Source organism: Lissotriton helveticus, chromosome 7, assembly GCF_964261635.1.
Source record: "Lissotriton helveticus chromosome 7, aLisHel1.1, whole genome shotgun sequence".
Taxonomy (NCBI): domain Eukaryota; kingdom Metazoa; phylum Chordata; class Amphibia; order Caudata; family Salamandridae; genus Lissotriton; species Lissotriton helveticus.
Genome location: NC_136068.1, coordinates 1,407,730,373 through 1,407,757,689, shown reverse-complemented (window position 1 = coordinate 1,407,757,689; position 27,317 = coordinate 1,407,730,373).

The following is a 27,317-nucleotide window of genomic DNA, read 5'->3' as shown; positions in this document are numbered from 1 at the left end:
TGCACAAATTAAGACAGTTTAGTCACTAACCCATGCACTCAGTGAGACACATTTAATCACTCACTCATACATTCAGTCATGCACCTACTAAATCCTTCGTCCAGACACTTATACATCCACTCATTCTTCAATATGTAAGACATATTTTAACTTTACAGAAACATAGTCACTGGATGTTGTCATCAGTGATGTCATCAGTGATGTCATTTGAGATGTCATCAGTGATGTCATCAGTGATGTCACTGACCATGTCATGAATGATGTAATATGTGACATCATCAGCAGTGGATTGCGGGTGCGCAATATATAGTTAGTGCAACTAACTATATATGGAATTTCAATGGTTTTGTGTGAGTAAAATAAGGTTTTTTAAATGCTAATTCCTAACTATATATGGTCTATAACCTATGGTTTTTTCAGTGAATTTTCAAGGTTTTGTAAATGCTAATTCCTAACTATATATGGTCTATAACCTATGGTTTTTTCAGTGAATTTCAATGGTTTTTTAATAGCAAATATCATAAGCTGTCGAATGTCAAGTACGTGGTAAGAATTTTTTTTTTCGTGTTTATGCACACTGATCTGCTTTGATTGCTGCCCCCCACCCCTCATTTCTATTAGGAGTACTCTCTCTTTGCAGATAGTGAAGGGTAGTTAACGCAGCCCTTTCCCCCTTTGTAATCCGTCGTGCCTGCTTCTCTCTCCATTTGATTGATTGTTCTCTTTGGTTCATTCTCTATTTACAAACAAGCACAGAGTCGCAATACTCTGTTTAGTCTTTGCAGATAGCGAAAAATCGTGTAAAAAAACAAAAGGAATCGAGCAAAATCAGTAGGCCACTAATGGGATCTCTTTTGACCTCGCTAAAATAGAAACATTAGGAACAACCTGTTGAAAATAGCAATGCGTATGTATATAAGCGGCGTTCATTTGTGTTCACAGTACCCCTTGTTGATTGTTTCAATCGAGCATTGAATTGTTCGAAGTTAATTATCTTAACGATCTTCTCTACCTGCAAACGAGGAAGAATAGGAATATTCTATCTCCCTTTGCAGATAGTGAAGGGTAGGTAACGCAAGCCTTTAACACGTCGTACCTATTTCATTCCTCATTGATTGATTGATTGTCCGAACATTGACTGTTTGGGAATTAGTTCTTTTTGGAGGTATTCCCTGTTTGCAAATAAACGTAGGAAAATCTTTGCAAGTAGTGAAAGGGTACGTAATGCGGACCGTTCTCCCCCGTTGTAATCTGTCATGCCTATCTACTCCCCACTGATTGATGCACCTTTTTCACCCGGACCATTTACTAGAGATACGTCATCTGGCCCGACCAGAGAGCACCCCTAGTGAAAAGGACATATGCAATAATAACGAAGTGATCACTGTATCCTGTTAACAGAAACTTTACCATGAAACAACCTGGAAAGAAAAAAATAGGAAAACGAAAATCAGTAGGCCACTGATGAACATGAACTTTTATTAAACAACGAACAAAGAAACGATAACATAACGTAATGATAAAACCTATTAATGTCCTAGAAACAAGAAAACGTTAAAATATGCCAGTGGTGAGAGACCAGAAAAACAGTAAGAGAAACCAAATCACCCCTCGCTGTCCCACCGCCTGCCACGCCAAAAAAATCGATAGACTAGGGAAAATGCAAGTCAGTAGAACATCCACCCCCACTCTGGAAACTTCCAAGGTGGGGCAGGGTTCCGGCTACGCCCAGCCGGGAGCAGCCCATATAAGGCAGGTCCTGCTGCCACGCCTCGGCCAGGAGATCCTAACGTAGGGTGTAGCCGGAGGAGAGGCCGAGACCAGCGGGACCCGGCCAGGGGATTGCCTTTACAACGCTGAACAGTTGCAGGGGGGGGGAATGTCTCCTCGACCCTCCCCTCTCTCTCCCAGTCCGGCCGCGGTGGCCCTTGAGAGTTGCAGGTAGTCCCGCCACATGCTCTTCCGGTCCGACCACCAACGGTCGGGGGGCCGAGGCCGACGGGATCCGGCTGCAGCCGATAAACCAAGAAACCCGTTCATGGGGCCAGAGCCAGGGGCGTCCGGCCGACATCCACCGGAAGCCCGGCCCGAAGACAGACGGGACACTTCTTTCTTTTATAATGGCTGCGACAACACTGGAGGGGGATGTCTTGCACATGCCTCCGACCCCCCCCTCGTCCTCATCGCCTGGTCCGGCCATAACAAATCTCAAGCGAGACGCCGTGGGGTGCACTGGGAGGGAGAGACGGTGCGAACAGGCCTCTCCCGCCTCCCCAGGTGGAGGCTTCCCAGCTGCACCCTCAGCGCTCCAGGCGGTGGCATCCTAACAACTACAGTGCTGCACAGTTTCGGAACGACCTAGATAACGGTTCTTCCACTGTGGCCATGCTGCAACGTCTCGCCCGGCAGGGTGGAGCCCGTCCGCTCATGTGACCCCGCGATCGCCGGTAGCTGCCGAACTCTCAAAATGGCGGTCGACCTGGCAAGAGCGGGCCCAACATAAAGAAATGGCCCGGTCACTGGTTGACTCCACCACCGTAGTCCTCCACGACCTTGAAGATTCTAGAGGAGCCGCGGGAGTCTCCGACCCCCGATGGGGAATGACTGCCATGATCGCCCGTGGAGTGACGAAACTGTATCCGCGGGACGTCGGCGCTCCCATGCTGGCGCCAGCCTCACTTTGAATTACTACAATCCTGCAGACCTTACTTCCGGTGAAAGCACAGTGTGACCCGGTAGGAAAAATTATTGCACCCCCTCCCCTTTTTGACTGATAGTTCAAACCACCGATCCTTTCCTTTGCCCTTTTAACGGAACTTTGGACTGCCTCCCCCTCTTTTACATTTTCTAGAGAAAACAAAACATTAACCACTACATTAGCATAGCAGTTGACACCAGAACTGTTTTCAAATTGAAAACCAACAACATCTTCAACAGAATCCTTTTTGTTTCTGCTGTGACCCTGCTACAGCACAGGCATTGTCCCCAGCAGTAATTCTGCAATGCCGGTAAGAATAGCTGTGGTGCCTACTGGACTCACTCACCCCCGCGGCGCCCCACGCCGTTTTTTGCTGGGCGGCAACTTACTAGACATCACTTTCGTGCCATCTAGATTTCAGCGCGTTCTGCTGCCTTGGAACTATTCGCACAACAGACCGCTACTGACAAGAATATTTCATTATTGGTGCTGTCAATTTCAATAAATCTATTGGATAATTAAAAAGAAATTGCCACGGTCTCTTCGTTGTTTAAATGTTTTTACTGTTTTTGTTTTGTTGTATATATTTATATGTTATTAAAGTTTTATATTCCTACTACTTTGTTGGAGTGCTATATATTTTTAATGTGACACATAATTGTAAAAACTTTGATGTACAAAGAGTCATTCCTGGAATCTTCCGCTTCAGGCTCGGTCCCCTCCCCAATCACAATACAGGATGGTTTTCAGATAGTAGGAACGCGTGTGCTGTGACGGATCACATCGGGTGTGGGCCTTGATCTACTATAACTCCTTTGAAGAGGGGTGATTCTTTACAGCTGGGGCCATAAACTACATCTGCAGGGCTAGCTGATAGCCTAGGACCGGCCTGGACATTCGGACACAGAGGAAGAGGAGTGTCAGAGGGTGCGGTAGTGAATAGGGCGAAAGGGAGGTGTCGGGCGGGCACAGAGTGTGATTCTCAGGGAAGAGCAGCGCAGATGGGGGAAGGTTTATTGCCCATGCATAAGACAGAGAGCGGTGGTGACCAGTGCCTGGGGGAGATGCTTACGAGGGTGAGGAGCCATGCTACGAATCGACAGCGTGCAGAGAGTGGGTCTGGTCAAGACATCTAAAATGGCTGCCGTGCACGACAAAAGTGTGGCATTTCAAAAAAGGCAAGATGGCGCAGACAATGTTTTTCAACACTTCCTCATTTCCTTCGAATCGAACGTTAACAGACGTTGGGGCATATTACCAAAGTTAAGCGATATTTATCGCTAACGATGCTTACCAACCAATTTTTTACCACTAAGCATCGTCAGAAATTATCGAAGATAAACCTTACTATTATCAAGGTTTATCGCAAATGCGATAATAAACGGCCGCAATGCATGAATATCGCTAAAAAGTCAGCGATATTCATGCATTACCGAGCTAATACTCTTAGCCATGTTATCCACCTCCCATTGGATAACATGGCTAAGAACTGCTCAGGGCAGGTGTTACTTTTTGGAGATATTCGCGCTTAGCGCGAATATCTCCAAAAGTTGGTAATAGGAGATAGATATCTTGCATGTTGTAATGCAAGTTATTGTGGTATATGGAACTCATACCATAATCTCTCAGGAAAGCAGAAACTGATCCTTTTGGGACCGCCTAAAAAGGCCTAGGGGGTGAGGAGTACTCTACTTTGCCCCCTTTTCACGTTCCGAACTATTTTATTTTACTCTCTTCTGTAATTACACAAAATACCAGCGATAAGATGCATCGGAGACACACAGTGAGAGAAAGGAGGCCGGAGATGAAGAAGACATGTCAAATACACATTGGAGATAATATAGTGGCAGAAGGGAAGTAAATATGAGTAAACTTACCATGTAACATAAAAATGTTGCACTCTATACTATAAGTCTCATTTTATACTACAATCACTTCGCTACAACCTCATAAATTAAAAATAAAAATAAATAATGTCTCAAACAATTTTTGATTTCTAAATATAAATTTATTCTTCAGAATTTTCTAAATTTGAAACAACTAGTAACATGTCCTCATCAGTAATTTCCTCTTCAATCATCTCATCTGGAATCTCCTCATTAAAAGTCTGCAATGATGATTCTTGTAACTCTATGGTCTCCAAACACTCGATAAATTCGCCATCAAGAGATTGATCAAAAAAATCATTCAAGTCATCTCCTCCTTCTGACAATATTTCATTATTGGTGCTGTCCATTTCAATCAATGTAGTGGAATCATTCAAGTCATCTCCTCGTGACAATATTTCATTATTGGTGCTCTCAATTTCAATCAATGTAGTGGAATCATTCAAGTCATCTCCTCCTTGTGACAATATTTCATTATTGGTGCTGTCCATTTCAATCAATCTAATGGAATCATACAAGCCATCTCCTCCTTGTGACAATATTTCATTATTGGTGCTCTCAATTTCAATCAATGTAGTGGAATCATTCAAGTCATCTCCTTGTGACAATATTTCATTCTTGGTGCTGTCCATTTCAATCAATCTAATGGAATCATACAAGTCATGTCCTCCTTGTGACAATATTTCATTATTGGTGCTCTCAATTTCAATCAATGTAGTGGACAATTCAAAAGAAATTGCCACGGTCTCTTCATTGTGAGCCATTTTATTTTGAAATTGCTTGCTGTAAATTGCAGAAGAAAATAATCACTTTCATTTATCGTTTTTAGTAATACATAATATAAAACTAACTTCATCAAGTATTTAGTATAACAGAAGGACTGCAAATAAATAACAGAAAACATTTTTCAAATTATCTTCAAGTGTACAACATAGTTCCCCTTACAAATTAACAACTCACCTTTTTAAAAGTAGCAGAAGTGTTAGTACTGTGTAAATCAAACACCAGAAATTCACCACCAAAAATTCCTCACAAATGTACCTCAGACAGTAGTATCACAAAATGGCTGTGGTTTCCTCTCATTTGACATATATACATAACCAATTAACTTTCATCACACACAAATACAAAACCAAAGTAACATTTTAATTGGTTCTAAATTTCAACACTTTCAAATGTGTTTTCCCCATGCAATTTTCCATAGGACATTTACATACGTCTACAGCCTGAATGGCTGAACGGAATTACACCAAACTTGGCAAAATGGTACATCAAACCTAAGAGGTCAGGAATGATCTACTATGCCCCCTTATGGTCATTTCCCCCTTCGCTTTGGCCTCCTCTTGTCTCTCAATCCTACCGAGGGACAAGATGGCGGCCGCTACGGACTGTTTGGAATGTTGACAGACGCCGGAGAACCAATCAGCTTCGCAAAGCTCCGTAACGCGAAAAGTACGCGAAGCGGAGCGCTGTTACAGATATATATCTTTTTTTCAACGTTAATTTCTCAAAATCCACTGGAGCACATATATTGAGACCTAGCAAAGGCACATCGGGCTACCAGTCCCTAATATTTTGCCAAGTTTCGTGCAAATCCATTCAGCCGTTCGATTATTATTATTTTTTTTTTTTTTGCCCCGCGGGGCCCTTTTAAAACCTCCACATCAAACCTAGGGGGTCAGCGAGGATCTACTATGCCCCCTTATAGTTATTTCCCCCTTTGTTTTGACCTCCTCTTGTCTCTCGATCCTACCGAGAGACAAGATGGCGGCCGCTACGGACTGTTTGGAATGTTGACAGACGCCGGAGAACCAATCAGCTTCGCTTCACAAAGCTCCGTTGCGCGAAAAGTCCGCGAACCAGAGCGCTAACCGGTCCGCTGTTACAGATATATATCTTTTTTTAAACGTTAATTTCTCAAAATCCACTGGAGCACATATATTGAGACCTACAAAAGGCACATCGGGCTACCAGTCCCTACAATTTTGCCAAGTTTCGTGCAAATCCATTCAGCCGTTCGGGCTAAAAGTGAGGCCAACCGCCCTATGGAAAACTCAATGTTAAAAACACGTTTTGGGACCCCCCTTTTTTCTCGGCCCCCACTGGACGAACCCCCCCCAAATTTTCAAGGGCTGCTCAGAAACAAAATGTGCCATTTTCCTGAAAATTTCAGCCGATTCCGTCCACAAACGCCAAAGTTATTAGACATAGAATTTTCAAAAAACCCATAGAGAAAAAATCCTAACTATATATACCTACTGGCGACCGCCAGTAGGTAATATCCTGCTTATATATATATATATATATATATCCTGCTTATATATATATATATGCATATACATATTACCTACTGGCGGTCGCCAGTAGGTAGTTATAGTTAGGACCTAGCTACCATAGGAAATCCGCAACATTCTATTGGGAATAACTCTGGCGCCGGTAGAGGAATTTGCGTGTAATTTTCCAAAATTTTGGCCAGCTCCGCTCCGCTCCTTCCCTGAAAGTTTCGCGGGGATTCGGGAAGTGGGGGCTGAGAAAAATGGGGGTCCCAAAACGTGTTTTCCCCATGTTAATTTCCATAGGACGTTCTGACATGTCTACAGCCCGAACCGCTGAACGGAATTACGCGAAACTTTGCCAAATTATAGGGACTGGTATGCAGATGTGCCTTTGCTACATTTGGTGAAAATTGCTCCAGTGGTTTTTTTGAAAATTAACTTCAAAAACACCTATATATCTATAGGCGCGCTCCGAGCGCTCACCGGTACGCGTACCGGGGAGCACACCCGGCACGCTACGGGAGTGCACGAGCGGAAAGCTGATTGGCTGTCGGATGTCTGTCAACATTCTAAACAGTCTGGAGAGTCCGCCATCTTGTGTCTCGGTAGAATCGAGACACAAGAGGTTAAAAAAAAGGGGGAAATGATTAAAAGGGGGCAGGGTAGACATCCCCTGACCCCCTAGGTTTTCTGAGGGGGGCCTAGAAGGACCCTGAAGGGCAAAAAAACGTTTTGGTTTTTTTTTCAAATTTTCGCGGCGTAAGCGTTGTGTGCGTTCCCATGTACGCTCACCGGTACACGCACCCAGAGCGTACCACAGGGAAAAACATTGAAAGAATATAGTGTAAAATTAGAATTTGGAGTGCTTAGAGGTAGGGTAGCTCTAAAAAGAGCTGTTGTGTTATGTGAGTGATTTAAGTACCTACAAGTAGGTACCGATGCAGAGTCTAAAATTCACTTCAATACAATCACTTCGCTACTACTTCATAAATTAGAAATAAAAATGAATAATATGTCAACTAATTTTGAATTTGTAAATATTAATTTATTGTTCATAATTGTCATAATTTATTAGAACTTGTAGCATGTCCTCATCTGTAATTTGCTCTTAAATCAAATGATCAGGAATGTCCTCATTAAAAGTGTGCCATGATGATTCTATTTTATCCAAATTTATTTTAATTTTATTTTATAACATTTGTAAAGCGCGAACGACGGCCCTAAGGCATCTCGGCGCTAGATAACTGATATGTTTTTCCCATAGAGACACTAAAGTGCAGCGGAGGAGGACATCAGATGTTAAAAAGCCAGGTTTTAAGGCTTTTTCGGAAAGACCAGAGGGAGGACCTGGTCTTTATTGATTGAGGGAGTGTGTTCCACAGTCTTGGTGCAGCTACAAGGAATCGTCTGTCACCCCAGTTGACAGTTTTAGTACGGGGGACCACCAGATCAAGGGAGCTAGAGGAACGCAGTGTTCTAGACGGGCAGTAGTGGATTAGATTCTTGGTAAAGAACACTGGTCCAGCGTTGTGTAAGGCCTTGTATATCAGACACAATGCCTTAAACTTTATCCTCTTTTTCACCGGGAGCCAGTGAAGTTGTCTTATAGTTGGTGAAACCGGTTGGTATTTCGGAATACGCCTTAGTAGCCTTGCAGCTGCATTCTGGATAGCCTGCATTTTGGCTAGCACTCTCTCCTGAGCACCTAGAAATAAGGCGTTACAATAATCTAGGGTAGAGAGAACCAGAGCGCTCACCAAGGTTTTGGCAAGATGTTCAGGTAAAAAGGGCAGAATTTTCTAATGAGCCGAAGTTTGTAAAAGGCTGAGGAAGAAATCTGGTTGGCATGAGGTAGGAAATTCAAACGGTTGTCAAACATGACACCCAGGTTCCTAACCTTGTCAACCGGGTCTGGAGGCTGGCCCATAGACGAAGGCCACCATGAAGAAGACCACACTGGGGAAAGATTGCCGAAAACTACAACTTCAGATTTTTCAGAATTTAATTTCAGGCAATTACGGGCCATCCAGCTGCTGATTGCCTGCATGCCCTGAGTAAGCACGTTGGCTCTTTGTGGCCCATCGTTCTTGACAGCTAGGACCAATTGGGTGTCATCAGCGTAGGACGTCAGGCTCATCCCATGTGCCCTGATGACTTTGGCAAGGTCCGACACATAAATATTAAAGAGTGTCGGACTGAGGGATGAGCCCTGAGGAACTCCACAAGGTAATGACAAGGGAGAGGATTCAAAAGGTCCCACAGTGACAACCTGGGTCCTGTTAGCCAGGAAAGAGGCAATAAGATTTTTGGCATTGCCTCGGATGCCCATATTCTCGACACGGTCGACCAGGATGACATGGTCGACCGTGTCGAAAGCTGCCGATAGGTCCAATAGGATCAAGATGGCCGAACCTCCTGCATCCCGGATAGATCTAATATCATCCGCCGCTTTGACCAGAGCGGTCTCAGTTCCATGATATCGGCGGAAGCCAAACTGCGATTCATCCAGCTTTTTGTTCTCCTCGATAAAGAAGGAGAGTTGGGTATTCATGGTTTTTTCCACTATTTTCGCTAATAATGGCAAGCTGGCAATAGGCCGGTAACTTTTGAGTTCTTCTTTATCTAGGGTGGGTTTCTTGAGGAGTGGTTTTATAATAGTTTTCTTGAGGATGTCCGGGTAGATACCAGTGGAAAACATGGAATTACAAATCTCTGTTATGGATGTGAGAACTACATCCACGATAGGCCGTATAACCTTCAACGGGCACGGGTCCAAAGCCGACCCTGATTTAATGGAGGATATAGTGTCTAGTACCTGTGAGCATGTGACCTCACTGAACTGGTGAAGAACAGGTCCATCTAGCTGAGTAGAGGCCTCGTGGGAGCTTGTGGTAGTATTAGCAAAGATTCGATAAATGTCATCAACCTTGCTAAAGAAAAACTTAGACAGAGCGTCGCAGATCACTTGAGACGGAGGAGGAGTAAGGTCAACAGAAGAGCCGGCTAACTGTTTGGTAGTCTCGTATAGGCATTTATTGGAGTTATGTGCAGATTCAATCTTATGACAATAGTGCTTTTTCTTAGCATCTATAATAAGATTTTTGTATGAGGCCACTGACTCTTTGTACAGGACTTTTGATTCCTGAGAGTAATCTTTCCGCCAGTGTCTCTCTCTGTTACGGCACTGTTGTTTTTGTATGCGTAATTCGTCCGTGTACCATGGGGCCGAAGGGGTGGATCTGTTGCGTGACCGTTGCTTAACTTGAACCAGATCCTTGGCTGCTAAACTGACCCAGTTGTAGAATTGGGACATAGCAATATTGGGGTCTGTGGATAACAGGGGAGTGGTAGCTGTGAGGAGATTTTTTAACCTACATTCATCTATATCCTCCCATGCCAAATATGATTGACGAGGGGTGCAGTTGGATTTGTTGAATGAGGGGTCACGTATTTGTAACGATGTCAGAATAAGATGGTGGTCAGACCATGTTAACGGGAGTATTTGTGTTACTTGGAAATCTGTGGCATTAGTAAAAATGCCGTCTAATATGTGACCTCCATCATGCGTGGGGGCATGAACCAGGGAGGCAAGGCCAAATGTAGATAAATCGGCTAATAGTGTTGCTGAGTCAGAATTATCGAGGTCGTCAAAATGGAAATTAAAATCACCCAAAATGGTGAAAGGGTTATCTAATGCAGATACTTCCAGAGTCGACCTAAAAGCGTCGATAAAGTCGTTTCTGGGCCCTGGGGGGCGATAGAGGAGGATCCCTCTAAAAGTGTAGGATGGAGACATTTTAATAGCAAATTCAATGGCTTCACAAAAGATCTGTGGGATAATGGTGAACCTTACAGTGTAGGTGTCACGGGCAATAATGGCAATGCCACCTCCCTTTTTCTTAATTTGCCTATCTAGTCTATGGGTGGTATATCCCGTCGGGACAGCTGTGACCAAGTCCGGATCGGAGGCTTGGCCCATCCATGTTTCAGTCATAAATAAAAGATCTATTTTATGATCTTGGATCAAGTCATGAATATCTTGGCTATGCTTGCCTAGCGACCGGACATTCGTGAGTGCTATAATGTGAGATTTCATAGTGTGAGACTTGCTATCCGAGGGTTTAGAGGGGATCATATTATGACAGCCAGGACATTGTATGACTGTACTGGTGGACAAGGAGATAGGGTGAAAAATCGAACAGGTTCGATTGATCAAGGGGCGGAGACGCTGGAGCTGAGCGGCGGAGTAATAAATGCGGTGAGGCAGGTTGAGTGAACCAGGGGGGGTGGCCCTAGGCCCGGGCCAGGCGCGGACGGGCGCAGACGGGCTCGCCTTTGGCGCGCCTTCGGCGCGCCGTCTGCGCGCCCGCTGCGCCCGCCCGCTGCGCGGTCGGGTAGGTCCCTTGTTTATATGCATAGTGATGGAGATGGAGGAGGGTGGGAGGGGCGCCGAGGTCTCGGTTCAGCCTTCCCTTCCCAAGATGGCCCCTGAAGTTGTGCCTGGGGTTTCCCAGCGCCTGGCTAAGTCGGCGTGGTACAAGTAAATAAGCCTCGGCGAAGTGGTCTCGTCTCGAGGTGAGAACAGAGTTTTAAAATCACACTGTTTAAAATATGGTACAGTAATTAAAATATTTCACACACGATTCTTAATCAATCGGCTAGTAAAATGGGGCAGGGTACAGGGAACACAAAATGCCTCCGGCTTTCCGCCTCAGAGGAATAACATTCACAGAATCACTTGGAACAGGGAGGACTCGCCCTTAAATAACCACGGAGGGCGGGAGGGGCGCCGAGGTCTCGGTTCAGCCTTCCCTTCCCAAGATGGCCCCTGAAGTTGTGCCTGGGGTTTCCCAGCGCCTGGCTAAGTCGGCGTGGTACAAGTAAATAAGCCTCGGCGAAGTGGTCTCGTCTCGAGGTGAGAACAGAGTTTTAAAATCACACTGTTTAAAATATGGTACAGTAATTAAAATATTTCACACACGATTCTTAATCAATCGGCTAGTAAAATGGGGCAGGGTACAGGGAACACAAAATGCCTCCGGCTTTCCGCCTCAGAGGAATAACATTCGATTATTTCTTCGTCAAGAGATTCATCCCAAAAATTATCCGTGTCATCTTGAATTTCAATAAATATCGTTGAAATTTCAAATGAAAATTCCTTCGTCTCCTCATTTTGATTCATTTTAATTTCAAATTTCTTGCTGAAAATTGCAGAAAAAAGTAATCACTTTCAATTATCGTTTTTAGTAATACATAACATAAAAGTAGCTTAATCAAGTATTTAGTTCTTTAAAATTAATTGGGCAGTGTATAGTATCAGACAGGAACTAGAAATATAAAGCACTGCATGTGATGAAGCCTATCTTAATCCATAATTATAACAGAAGGACTGTAAATAACTAACAGAAAACATTTTCCAAATTATTTTAAAGTGTACAACATAGTTCCCCTTACAAATTAACAACTCACCTTTTTGAAAGTAGAAGAGTTAGTACTGTGTTATTCAAAGTCCAGCAATTGAGCACCCAAAATTTCTCTCAAAAGTACCTCAGACAGGGGTATCACAAAATGGCCGTGTTTTCCTCTCATTTAAGATATATACATAACCAATCAAACTTCATCACACACAAATTCCAAACTAAAGTAATATTTTGATTGGTTCTAAATGTCAATACTTTCAAATGTGTTTTTCCCATGCAATTTTCCATAGGACATTTAGACACGGCTACAGCCTGAACGGATGAATGGAATTACACCAAAGTTGTCAAAATCATAGGTACTGGTATGTAGTAGGGCCTTTTCTATATTTCTTTGAAATTGCTATAGTCGTTTTTATGAAAGGCAACTTCACAAAAACATATATATCAATAGGCCCGCTCAGAGCGCTCACCGGTACGCGTACCGGGGAGCGCACCCGGCGTGCTACGGGAGTGCGCGAGCGGAAAGCTGATTGGCTGTATGATGTCTTTCAATGTTCTTAACAGTCCGGAGAGTCCGCCATCTTGTGTCTCGGGAAAATCGAAATTCCTGAGGTGAAAAAAAAGGGGGAAATGATTAAAAGGGGACAGGGTAGACACCCCCTGACGCCCTAGGTTTTTTGAGGGAGGCTTAGAAGGACCCTGAAGGGCCCAAAAACTATTTTTTTTTTAATTCGCGGGGTGAGCGCTGGGTGCGTTCCCGTGTACGCTCTCCGGTACGCGCACCCTGAGCGCACCACGGGGAAAAACAGTGTAAAAAAATAGAGTAAAAAAATAATGTAGAGTGTTTAGAGGTAAGTTAGCTCTGAAAAGAGCTGCTGTGTTATGTGGGTGTTTTTTGTACCTACAAGTAGGTACCAATGCAGAGTCTCAAATTCAAGCGGAAGACTCTATTCCCCTCATCTGTAAAATGTACACCATCTCTTCTATAGATGCCTTGCATGTTGTAAGGCAAGTTGTTGTGGTAAATGGAACCCATACCATAGTCTCAGAGGAAAGCAGAAACAGATTTATTTACATGTTTCCTTGCTTTCTCAATCTGTGGACAAAATTGGTTGGACCAGTTCCATTTTTGCCTTTGGCATATATTAGAAAATACCAAGGCAGTTTTTGGAAAAAGTGACATCAATTGCCCAAAGATGTCCTTTAAAAGCCTTTCCAGACCTACCCCAGTCAAAGTGCCCAAGTCATTTCCACCACAGTGCACAATTATAAGGTCAGGGTGTGGAAGATGCATAAAGAATTTTATCAATGGTTTAAATTGGTGACTACTTAATCCTCTCTGTCCAATCCACACAATGTCCACATTTGGTAAATCAAGGTTGTAAATCCCTTTGTTGCTTGCAACTTTTTCACTCCAGAAGACATAGCTATGACCCACAAACCAGACTTTTGGCATCTTACAGGTAGATGTGCTTCTAGTCAGATGAGTTGTGGAAATGAAATGGCAGTTTGAAAGTAGGAATTATGAAAAAAGTGGTTGAAATTCAGTGCAGTTGAAAAACAAGAAATGATTGGTGCTTTCTTAAAATTCACCACTGAAAATTAGGGTGCATGCTTTTTTTTTAAATAAGTCATTTCAATGGTTGAGAAAAAGTCATTTTGTTGTAGTCTTACTCTACTGGATGCAATCCCTCTATGGTGTCTCTCTGCATTGCCTGCTCAGCCTGCTATGATGTCATATAGAATGTTAGAGTGGTTTTGTATGTGGCAAGATCAGTTGGTGAGATGGGCTGAGCAGAGTGGACCTTGCTCCTGGTGGGGCAAATAGCAAATACCTAGGCATATACTTAAGTGTTCATATAAGCTAATACTGATGTATTGATTAGACTTACCATCTTTCTATACTTATAAATAAATATACTTAATGGACTAATAGACTATGACTACCCTGCATCTTTGATTACAATACTGGCGACGACGAGGAGAACCTACGTGATCTACATTGATTGAACTTGAACATATGGAACTGGAGAATCACAGGAAAAAGAAGCTGAAACAACAAAAATATAGAAACATAAGAAAAGAAGTAACGCGCAAAGTAGAAGCAAACTGGCTCTCCACATGCCCCACCAGTGACCAAAGACCGGTCGGCCCAACGTGGAAGTGCCAGTGATCTTCAAAGCAGACAGGGTAAGCGCAACATCGTTATTATTTGGGAAGTCTTAACTGCAGCAAATGTTTACCCTTTTGGAAAGTAAACTGATGTTTACTGACTTGGAAAAAAACACGCAGCAAATTAAAACGGCGCATGAAGTGATTAATTCTAAGTATACAGCAGCGCCGTATGACATGAAGCGCTGTGGAAGAGTAGCGCTGTGTGAGCAGAAGCGCTGTGGGAACGTAGCGCTGTGTGAGCTGAAGCGCTGTGGGAGCGTAGCGCTATGTGAGCTGACTTCATATGCCTCCACAAAGATTTGGGTTTCTTGACTTTCATTGCCGGTAGAGAGATTTTACACCTTGCAAACGTATACGCGTCAGTGATTGTGGCGTCCTGACATTGGAATAGACTTTGTATCGTAATATTGGGCCAGCGTTTCTTTCAAGTCCACCAACTCACCTTCTCTCGAGTCGGTGACGGTTGGTCAGCGGAGCTTCTCCTCCTTCCCCTGTTAGAATCCATCTGATGACGTCTTTGCGGTTCATCAGAGTGTTAGTGATGGGGATTCATGGGTAAAAACGAGACCCATTTCCTATAGAAAGCGACGCTCAACGACGCTATGGCGGCCATTTTGGGACGTTGGGATGGATTCCTTTTGTCATCCTCAGTTCACGACGTTTCACATCCAAGCTTGACTAACAGATACATCACAAGCGCATCTCATTTACGTGAAGGCTAACTCTATTATAGTTGTGGCAAACTTGTTTTACATGCGCAAATCCAGATTTACAAGCGCTAATGAGGATTTCATGATGATTCTACACTTCCCGTGTTGATGATGCTACTTGTGGCGCAATTCTCTACCTACGCTGGATTTTACCTGCAACATTTTAATTTTAGATAAATGAATAGTGAATTAGACTTCCATGAATTTGATTTTCAGTTTTGCTGACTGGACTTTCGGGTGAGGTATCACTCATCTTCATTGGACTGGACTTTCGGGTGAGGTATCGCTCATCTTAGACTACGGTGACCACGTTTATTGTTTTAATTTGTTATGTTCTAATTACCATGTAATTTTAATATCTGGATGGAGTCATGTTGCAGATATATGTTTGTTGTGACGTTGATAGTAATGTTGTTGTTTTCGTGGAGGAAGTCGCGAATCTTCCCGTATTCACAACATTCCTTTTTGTTGACAGCTCAATGGAACATGAAACATTCTTAATTTGCTGGTCAAATGTAGTTTGTTTTTGCTTCCTGGAGTTGTGGATGTTAAGTGTTTGTGCTGTATCTTTTGACTTTAGTGGAGTGTTCCTCATCCAGTAGAACATGTGTGTCACAAAATTTAAAGTTTTCCTTATTTTAGCATGTCGTGGGTCTTTTGTATCCACAATTTGTTTTCCTAGGGTTCAGTTTTCCCTAAATATGTTTGCTCTAGGTTGAAAGAAATCTATCTGATGTTTGCCATGGGCATGGCGATTTTCATTAATTTTTGTTTCCTTTGGGTGTTACAATCCCCAAAATTTAGAATAACTTGGAATTGTTTCTTTTCCCTTATTTTGTTGTCCTTCGGGTGAAGGAGTGCCCAGGGTGGGTTACCTTTGGGCTGATATAGCTCGGAGTATGTTTGTTTGAGTTGTTATTTTTCCAATTATAGTTGGCATGACAAGTTTGTTATGTTTTAGGATAACCGTGTCACGTTTGCCGTGAATTTTAGTACCCAAAATTTAACAGTTTTTGTTTTACTGTTACCTTTCTATGGGTGTTGGACCTGTCATATGGCGTTTATTTACAACATGTGGTGTGTTGCCTTTTAAAAACGCCGTTGTTTTTAGTTTTTTGATTATATCTTTTGTCTAGCATTCCTTGTTTTTCCTTATCTTATCTGAGAATAGAGTGTTCTAATTGTTTTAGTAGTGCATCCTCCTTTCTGTCTTGTGCATTTTACCACCTCAATGCATGTTGAGTAAGGGGGAAGGATAAGTGTATGTGCGTTATCAAAGGAGAAGGATGAGTTGTATGGTATATTTTAATTCAAGCATTTTTCCTCTCTTTTGTTGTTCCACTACACTATTTTGTTCCACTATATTATTACCTTACGTTTAACTGTTATTACTTCTTATGCTTCACATGTGTCCTACAGTTTCACACTCTCTCTCTTTGTTTTCCATTATTATAATGGGGGAGATGTGTTGTAGTCTTACTCTACTGGATGCAATCCCTCTATGGTGTCTCTCTGCATTGCCTGCTCAGCCTGCTATGATGTCATATAGAATGTTAGAGTGGTTTTGTATGTGGCAAGATCAGTTGGTGAGATGGGCTGAGCAGAGTGGACCTTGCTCCTGGTGGGGCAAATAGCAAATACCTAGGCATATACTTAAGTGTTCATATAAGCTAATACTGATGTATTGATTAGACTTACCATCTTTCTATACTTATAAATAAATATACTTAATGGACTAATAGACTATGACTACCCTGCATCTTTGATTACAATACATTTAAAGAAACATTGCACTTGATTAGCTAGTACATTGAGAGGTCAAACACCCTTGCTGTATTCTTTTGCAACATAGTATGATGAACTTGTGAACTGGGTGCTGGGTTAGGAGGGAGGTACCATGGTAACAGGGTGAATGAGCACTGGGGGGATGGGTGAATGTTAAGTGAGTTTCAAAGTCTTCAAATGTACAACCAATTAAAATGTGCAGTTTGGTTTTGAATTTGTGTGGGAACAATTTTGATTGGTTATGTACAAGAATATGGGTCTGAAATGAGTAAGAATCTGTGCCATTATTCTCAGGCTCCAGTGAAAGAAGCATTATTCAGAGATTCTGCTTAAGAAAATCTGTTGAGTGTGACTGACACTGTTCTACATCTTTCAAAGCATTTTTAAAGGTGAGTAATGATTCTTTTAATAAAGATAGAGTGCTGTATGCACTATGGGGAAGATTAAGAAGCATATTGTGCTTCTTTATTCTTGTATTTTGTGTCATGTATTCTTGTAATGTTGTTTAAAAAATAAAATGGTGCATATTGGCAATGTATTTTGAAAATGAGTTAGGTTTCTGCTTTGTTTCTGTAGTGGTCTTTTAAATGAGCTGTGCTTTGTGTCAAAAAAGATTTAGTATGCAAAATCTTTTCTCGAAAAAAGTCTGCTTTTTAAAATTTTGGAGAAGCATTACACTGACTTTCTGTTTGAGAAAAGAGAAAACATTTACACATTTTTCAATAATGTCACCTGTGCCTTGTAACAGTTTGCCCCAATTAGCTTAAAGAGTATTCTTTGCTTGTGTCTCAGTTTACTTTGTGCCCGTGTGTAATCTGATATATGATTCATTTAATGAAGATACACTGCTGTTAAAAATATGGTAGTATATGTTTTTTGAAGGCATGGTAGATTACATGTAACGTTCTGGTCATGTGCCTAAGATCACACTGTGAGTCAAGCTTGATTTTAAATGGATCTGGGTGAATAATATGCTTAGTTGATGTCTTTAAAAATATGGAAGTACATGTTTTTTAAAGACATGGTAGATTACATGTAACATCGTGGACATGTGCTTAAGATCACACTGATGGGTGAATTAAGCTTCACACACAGTGTGATCTTAGGCACATGAGCAGGATGTTACATGTAATGAGAAATTAATGTTATGTGTTGCTTATATATAGGTGGCCTGTTTTTGGTCTGTAGAGACAGTGAAATAATATGAGCAGAGACACACATACTGCTTGCAGAGACAGACATGGTAGATTACATGTTACATGCTGGTCATGTGCCTAAGATCACACTGTGAGTCAAGCTTGATTTTAAATGTATCTAGGTGAATAATATGCTTAGTTGATGTCTTTAAAAATATGGAAGTACATGTTTTTTAAAGACATGGTAGATTATATGTAACATCGTGGACATGTGCTTAAGATCACACTGATGGGTGAATTAAGCTTCACTCACAGTGTGATCTTAGGCACATGAGCAGGATGTTACATGTAATGAGAAATTAATGTTATGTGTTGCTTATATATAGGTGACCTGTTTTTGGTCTGTATAGACAGTGAAATAATATGAGCAGAGAGACACACACTGCTTGCAGAGACAGACATGTTAGATTACATGTTACATGCTGGTCATGTGCCTAAGATCACACTGTGAGTCAAGCTTGATTTTAAATGGATCTGGGTGAATAATATGCTTAGTTGATGTCTTTAAAAATATGGAAGTACATGTTTTTTAGAGTGATGATAGATTACATGTTACATCCTGGTCATCTGCCTAAGATCACACTGATGGGTGAATCAAGCTTCACTTACAGTGTGATCTTAGGCAGAAGACCAGGATGTTACATGTAATGAGAAATTAATGTTATGTCTTGCTTATATATAGGTGGCCTGTTTTTCCCTTGTAGAGACAGTGAATTAATATGAGCAGAAACACATATATTGCTTGCAGAGACAGACATGGTAGATTACATGTTACATCCTGGTCGTGTGTCTAAGATCACACTGTGAGTCAAGCTTGATTTTAAATGGATCTGGGTGAATAATATGCTTAGTTGAAGTCTTTAAAAATATGGAAGTACATGTTTTTTAAAGATATGGTAGATTACATGTAATATCCTGGTCATCTGCCTAAGATCACACTGATGGGTGAATGAAGCTTCACTTACAGTGTGATCTTAGGCAGAAGACCAGGATGTTACATGTAATGAGAAATTATTGTTATGTATTGCTTATATATTGGTGGCCTGTTTTTCGCCTGTAGAGACAGTGAAATAATATGAGCAGAAACACATATATTGCTTGCAGAGACAGACATGGTAAGTTACATGTTACATCCTGGTCGTGTGTCTAAGATCACACTGTGAGTCAAGCTTGATTTTAAATGGATCTGGGTGAATAATATGCTTAGTTGATGTCTTTAAAAATATGGAAGTACATGTTTTTTAAAGATATGGTAGATTACATGTAATATCCTGGTCATCTGCCTAAGATCACACTGATGGTAAACAGTCAAAATATCGACTTCAAAATATCGACTGGACATAATATCGAGTTTTAAATATCCACTGGACAAAATATAGACTGGACAGAATATAGACATCAAAAATATTGTTATTAAGGTAAGTAAAGTAATATCGACTGTTAAAAATATAGACAGGTAAAATATCAAAGTATATAATATAGGTTATTAAAATTATCTAATTTTTAATAACATTGCATTTTTTATAGTGTTTGTTATGTTATTATATGTGTGAAAAGTGTGTATTTATGTTATAAATAATAATAATTAATGACATTTTTATTTTTTATTTTTGCGTTATTTAATTCTGTAGCGGGTTGTGGGTTTATAGGGGAATAGGGTGGGAAGTAATTTAATAATAATTAATTAAATACGTAAATTTATTTTTTGTTATATTGTATTAATTTTTAATTATTTGTTAATTAATTTATATTTGGTGATTAATTAAATTTTCATTGGCAATTAATTTAATTAATTGATTAATTGTTAATTATGTTAATTTTTCTAAATTATTTTCTGTAGCGGGTTGTGGGTTTATAGGGGAATTGGGTGGGAAGTAATTTATTTATAATTAATTAAATATGCAAACATATTTATTGGTATTGTTGTAGAATTAATTGTTAATTCATTTTTTATGGGTAATTAATTAAATTAGAATTGCTAATTAATTTTATTTAATTGATTAATTGCTAATTATGTCAATTTAATAATTTATTTTCTGTAGTGGGTTTTGGGTTTATAGGAGAATAGGATGGGAAGTAATGTACTTATAATTAATTAAATAAATCAAATTCAATTTATTGAATTTAATTTGAATTTATTGTAAATTAATTATAAAATGTTAAATTATTAATTGTTTTAATTTGTAATTTTAATTGATTAATTATTATATTATATTAAATTCGTAATTACTTTTAATTAATTTTTGATACATATTAATTTATATTTATTGATATAATATATGAAGGTTTTAATTTCGCTACTGTTGCACTCCCTGGAGTGGGAATAGTAATTTTTACCCCTACGCTATCCAACGCTTTCCCTACTGTTGCACTCTTTGGAGTGGGCATAGTAATTTAAACCCCTACGCTATCCAACGCTTTCTCTACTGTTGCACCCACTGGAGTGGGAATAGTAATTTTTACCCCTACGCTATCCAGCACTTTCCCTACTGTTGCACTCACTGGAGTGGGAATAGTAATTTTAACCCCTACGCTATCCAACGCTTTCCCTACTGTTGCACCCACTGGAGTGGGAATAGTAATTTTTACCCCTACGCTATCCAACGCTTTCCCTACTGTTGCACCCACTGGAGTGGGAATAGTAATTTTTACCCCTACGCTATCCAACGCTTTCCCTACTGTTGCACCTACTGGAGTGGGAATAGTAATTTTTACCTCTACGCTATCCAATGCTTTCCCTACTGCTGCACTCTTTGGAGTGGGAATAGTAATTTAAACCCCTACGCTATCCAACGCTTTCCCTACTGTTGCACTCTTTGGAGTGGGAATAGTAATTTAAACCCCTACGCTATCCAACGATTTCCCTACTGTTGAACCCACTGGAGTGGGAATAGTAATTTAAACCCCTACGCTATCCAACGCGTTCCCTACTGTTGCACTCTTTGGAGTGGGAATAGTAATTTAAACCCCTACGCTATCCTACGCTTTCCCTACTGTTGCACTCTTTGGAGTGGGAATAGTAATTTAAACCCCTACGCTATCCAACGCTTTCCCTACTGTTGCACCCACTGGAGTGGGAATAGTATTTTTTACATTTTGCTATTTTACGTTAATAATATTGGATATTATTTAATTATATTATGTTAATGTTTTAACAAATATGATTGTTAATTTTTTTGTATAACTTTTATTAAATATTTAATTATTATAATTTAATGTAAGTATCGTTAAGAATATTTTAGTATTTAATTTTAAATTTTAATTTAATTTAACACTGTTTTTAATAAAGTCGATATTTTTTATAACTATATTTTTGTAAACGATATTTTGTACTCGATATTTTTGTACTTACCTGTTTGTACATACAAACTCGATATTTTGTCTGCAGATATTTTTTCCTCGATATTTTGGGTAGTCGATATTTTGTCAGTCGATATTATTTCAGTGATCCCACACTGATGGGTGAATCAAGCTTCACTTACAGTGTGATCTTAGGCAGAAGACCAGGATGTTACATGTAATGAGAAATTAATGTTATGTTTTGCTTATATATAGGTGGCCTGTTTTTGGCCTGTAGAGACAGTGAAATAATATGGGCAGAAACACATATACTGCTTTTAGAGACAGACATGGTAGATTACATGTTACATCCTGGTCGTGTGTCTAAGATCACACTGTGAGTCAAGCTTGATGTTAAATGGATCTGGGTGAATAATATGCTTAGTTGATGTCTTTAAAAATATGGAAGTACGTGTTTTTTAAAGTCATGGTAGATGACATGTAACATCGTGGATATGTGCCTAAGATCACACTGATGGGTGAATTAAGCTTCACTCACAGTGTGATCTTGCAACAGAGTCATCGCTCTCTTGTGTTGTTACTGCCCCAACTGGGTTGGCAGCACACAACATTAAAGGGATTACTTTACATCGCTTATTGATGCTGCCAGTGGAGCATGATAACAAATTACAATACCACAAGCTATCTGGAGAAGCTTGTTGTGAAGTTTCAAGAGTCCTAAAGAAAATGAAACTTCTTATCATTGATGAAGTAAGCATGGTATCAAATGTAATGCTTGCTTTTGTGCATTTAAGAATGCAAGAAATTCTTAAAACAGACTATGATGTGTTATTTGTAGGCAAACACATCATTGTTTTTGGAGATCTACTGCAACTAACTCCAGTGAAAGGACAGCCAGTGTTTAAAATGCTTCCGCATGAAGATACCAGGAAGTGCTTAGGAAGCATTGGAAATGTTAACATATGGTTAAATTTCAAATAAGCAGAACTGCTTCAAAATATGCGACAGGCAAAGGATGAAGATTATAAAAATATTCTACAAGGTGTAAGAATTGGAAAACTAACTGAGCATGGCAAAGAAGCTTTACATGGACGATTAATTTCAAATGTGTTTCCAAATGAAAATATTCTCCCAGAGAATATTTTTAAGAACATTCCTGAAAACAAATCTGTCATATGCTTGATGCCAACTCTGCAAGAATGTTCAATCTTCAACAACAAAATGTTAAAGTTGGAAAATCAAGAGATTGTGAAACTGGAAGCTATTGATAAAATTGAACATGAAGGAGCAACTATTATTTTGTCAGAAAAGTTTAAATCAAAATTGGATTCTTTAGAGAAGACAATATCTAAAACTGCTGGTATGGAAAAGACTCTGTATGCATCATTAAATTGTCGTATAATTTTACGACGTAATTTATATGTGGAAAGAGGTTTAGTAAATGGAGCAATGGGTCATGTTGTGGATTTTGTTAATTACCGAAATAGAGATGGAATTGAATTTATAAAAATTAAATTTGATGGTATTGAAGAAGTACAACAAATCAGTCGTTATTCTGCCGGATTTTTGCTTGTGAAAGATTTATATGTCCACAGAAAACTGTTTCCTGTTTCTTTGGCATATGCAGTGAGTATTCATAAATCTCAAGGTTTAAGTGTTGATAGTGCTTTGGTGAATATTGGAAATTCTGTGATCAAGGAGGGTATGGCATATGTTGCTTTATCTCGAGTCAGAACTTTATCAGGATTGTACTTGATTGCTTTTGATGAGACAAAGATTAATGCAGATCTAAATTGTGTAAAAGAATATAATAGGTTAAGAAGAGATTATGCTCCAAATTTACCTCAATATCCTCTATTTGAAAAGCGTGTGGGAGGCCGAAAAAGAAGAAATGAGAAAAATTGTAGTGAAGTTGAAGCAAAAAGAAAAAAGCTAGATGAACCAGTAATTGTAAGCAGAAACTAAATGGATTCAGGTAAAGATGTTGTTGGATTTCAGTTTAAAAATAGTTCTGGTGTCAACTGCTATTCTAATGTAGTGGTTAATGTTGTTTTTTTTCTCCAAACTGTACAAGAACAGATTGTTGAAACTCGTGATCCAACATTTTGTTGTTTATTAAATTCTGTGTTACAGAAATGTAGCAGTGATAGAACAAAAATACAAAGTGTTTCTGAAATTCGAAATGTTTTAAACATATGTTCTGGTCTAAATCAATTTTCACCGAATATTCAGCAAGATTGTCAGGAATTTCTAATGTATATGCTTGTTGTTTTGCAAGATGAAGGTGTAGATGTAGAAAATCTTTTTGGCCTTTCTTATAAATGGCAGCATGACTGCGACAATTGCTCCTTTTCAAGTAGTACTACAATAGACACTGAAAGATTTATATATTTGACTTTACCAGACTGCAAATCAGTGTCATTTAATAATCTAGTTAGACAAGCAAATCAAAGCATGGTCTGTACTCAATGTAAATCAGCAATGCTATCAACATTATTTATACAAAGATATGGACAGTATGTTATTTTAATGTTCCAACGATGTAGACCTGATGGAACTAAATTGACAACATTAATTAAAAATTTTGTGGCTTCTCAATTATCAATTTCAGGAAAAACCTTTACAACTGCAGCACATGTTTACCATGATGGTCCTTCAACAACATCAGGACATTACATAGCTTATTTAAAATGTCAAAAAGGATGGAAACACTGTAATGATACTCAATTGACTTTCAAACAACGTTTGCCTTCTGACTTACAAAATTCTTACCTAGTGGTCTTTCAACCGAAATTTTAGGGAAGGTAATTGGCCTATGAAGATTGCAGCAGTAATATAACTTAGTTTGCTATTCAAAATTACTTTCTGAATGAGAGTGATGAAGATAATAAAAAACATGTAGTTCTCATAGAGATAGTATATGTATATCATATAGTGTGTGCTGTGAGTATTATACAAAATATTTTTAAAAAGTAAGCTAGAGGTGGAAATATAACTCTTGTTTCATAATGTAAAAGATGTTGGAGCCTTTCTTTCAGAAAGTCGAGTAAATGAGAAATTAAGAATACTCTGGACTAATTTCCAAAGAAAAGGACTTTCCATATACTATTTGGCCTCGTGGAAAAGTGGATGGATCAAAAGTGAGTTTAGATATGTTTTTTCTAAATTTTACATTATTTATGAAAAGATTGTATGGGTTTTTAAACACAATCATTTTGATTGTGTTTTTTTTGCCCGCTGTTATATGATGAGTACTGTTGAAGTCACTGTTTTAAGTAAAATTCAATATATTCTGAGAACAGCAAAAATAAACCATGTAACATGTCGTTGAAATTATTTTGTATTTTCTTTTATTAAATATATATTATTTTCCCATTCTCTTATGCTCACTTACCTATTTCTACCCTCTATCACTCCTCTTAACTCACCTTCACTGGCCTTTTTTCACTCTCCCTCACCTCCCTTCCCTTATTCCACTTTCCTCACTTATTCTCATTAACCACTCCTTCACGACCCTTTCCCTCTCTCCCATCCACTACTTTCCAGCTGTCAGTCACTCTACTTCACTCCCCTTCCCCTTGTTTACTTTCTTTGTTCCCTCAATAATTCCCCTTCTCTCTCTCTCACCTTTTTACACTTCACTCACTCCTTCTCTCACTTCCTCTGTCCTCTCACATCCTCACTCCCTTTCCCTCACTCCCTCTCTCTTAGCTTCCTCTCACTCTCACTCCTCTTCCGTCAGGCTTACTCCCTAAAACTCACCCACACTCCCTTACTTACCTTTCTTTGCTCTCTTACTCAGTTCCTTTATGCCACTCTTTCCTTCACTACCTCTATGTTCTCACTCCTTCACTTCCTTTGTCTCAAGCTCACTTGCTTTTATCCTCTTTTTATTTTCCCTTTTTCATCAACCTCACTCTCCTTCACTCACCCTCCCTCACCCTTGTTCCCTTACTTCAGTTCCTTCAGTTATCCTCGTTCATCATCTTTAACTACCCTTCTTCTTTCTCTCGTCACGCACTCACCTTTTCCCAGTCCCTTTTTTTCACTTTTCTTCCCTTCCTTTGCTCCCTCAGTCATTCTCCTTCCTTTACTCGCCTTACTGCCATTTAGTCACTCTTTCTCTGACTCACCTCTGTTCTCTCATATTCTCACTTGTCTTCCCTCACTCCCTCTCTGTTACCTTCACTCCCATTGTCTCCTCACTGTCTTACAACCCTACATTCACCCTCACTCACCTTCCATGCCTCATTGTCATTAATCCACCGTTATTCACTCCTGCTTCTCTGTCACTCACTCCCCTTTCTTTACTCCCCTTTCTGCCTTTATTTTTCCTAATGCATATTCCTTTAGGATCTTACTCAGCTTCAGTTCATTTCTCTCTCCTGCTCTTGTTCACTGTCACTAAATGTCTCCATGTCATTATCCTTTTAGTAATTTGCTCTCTCTCTATTTCTTTTTAACTCTCTCTGACCTTCACCATTCCTTTGTTTTTCTTTCTGAGTCCTTCACTTCTACTTTATCTCTTACTAACCTTTTATGACTTTTAATCTCCTACTTTGTCTCTTGTATTGTAAAATATATATTATAAATATTCTAACCTATTTTTTCACAGATATAAATTTTAATGAAAATATGTAATTAAGTTCACAATACTTATAAGGTAAGTTTGATGTACAAAATTTACTTTCCCTATACTCTTTTCCTTAACCTCACTACACTTCTCTGATGCTCCCACACCTCTGTTCCCTTTTTGTGCTTGCCTCACTTATTCTGAATCCCCACGTTTACTCCCCTTTTCCTCACTCCTCTCTCACACTCACCTTCTTTCAGACCTTCTCCTTTACTTTCCTTCCTCTCTCTTCCCTTGTTTCGCTCTTTCACTCTTTTCCCTTTCCTTAATCTCCTTACTCCACTTTACTAACTCCTTCTCTTTCTCCCTCTGTCCTCTTAGTTCTACACTCCCCTTCCCTCATTCTCTCTCTGTTACCCTCATTCTCTCCATCCCCTTAGTCTATCACTCCTCTTCTGTCACGCTCACTCCCTATAACTCAGCTACACTCCCACACTCACCTTCTTTCAAAACTTCTCCTTTACTTTCCTTCCTCTCTCTTCTCTTACTTCATTCCTTTACTCTTTTCCCTTCCCTTACTCTCCTTACTCCACTTCACTAACTTTCTCAAACTCCCTGTATCCTCTTTCTTCTACATTCTTCTTCCCTCATTTTCTCTCTGTTAGCCTCATTCTCTCCATTCCCTTGGTCTCTCACATCTCTTCTGTCACACTCACTCCCTATAACTCAGCTACACTCCCACACTCACCTTCTTTCAAACCTTCTCCTTTACTCTCTTTCCTGTCTCTTCCCTTCTTTCTCTCCTTCACACTTTTCCCTTCCCTTACTCTCTTTACTCCGGTTCACTAACTCCTTCTCTTACTCCCTCTGTCCTCTTAGTTCTACACTCCCCTTCCCTCATTCTCTCTCTGTTAGCCTCATTCTCTCCGTCCCCTTAGTCTCTCACTCCTCTTCTGTCACGCTCACTGCCTATAACTCAGCCATACTCCCACAATCACCTTCTTTCAGTCCTTCTCCTTAACTTTCGTTCCTCTCTCTTCCCTTCTTTCACTCCTTCACTCTTTTCCCTTCTCATACTCTCCTTACTCCACTTTACTAACTCCTTCTCTTTCTCCCTCCGTCCTCTTAGTTATACACTCCCCTTCCCTCATTCTCTCTCTATTAGCCTCATTCTCTCTGTCGCCTTAGTCTCTCACTCCTCTTCTGTCACGCTCACACCCTATAACTCAGCCATACTCCCACACTCACCTTCTTTCAATCCCCCTACTACACTTCCCTTCCCCTCTCGTCCCTTTTTT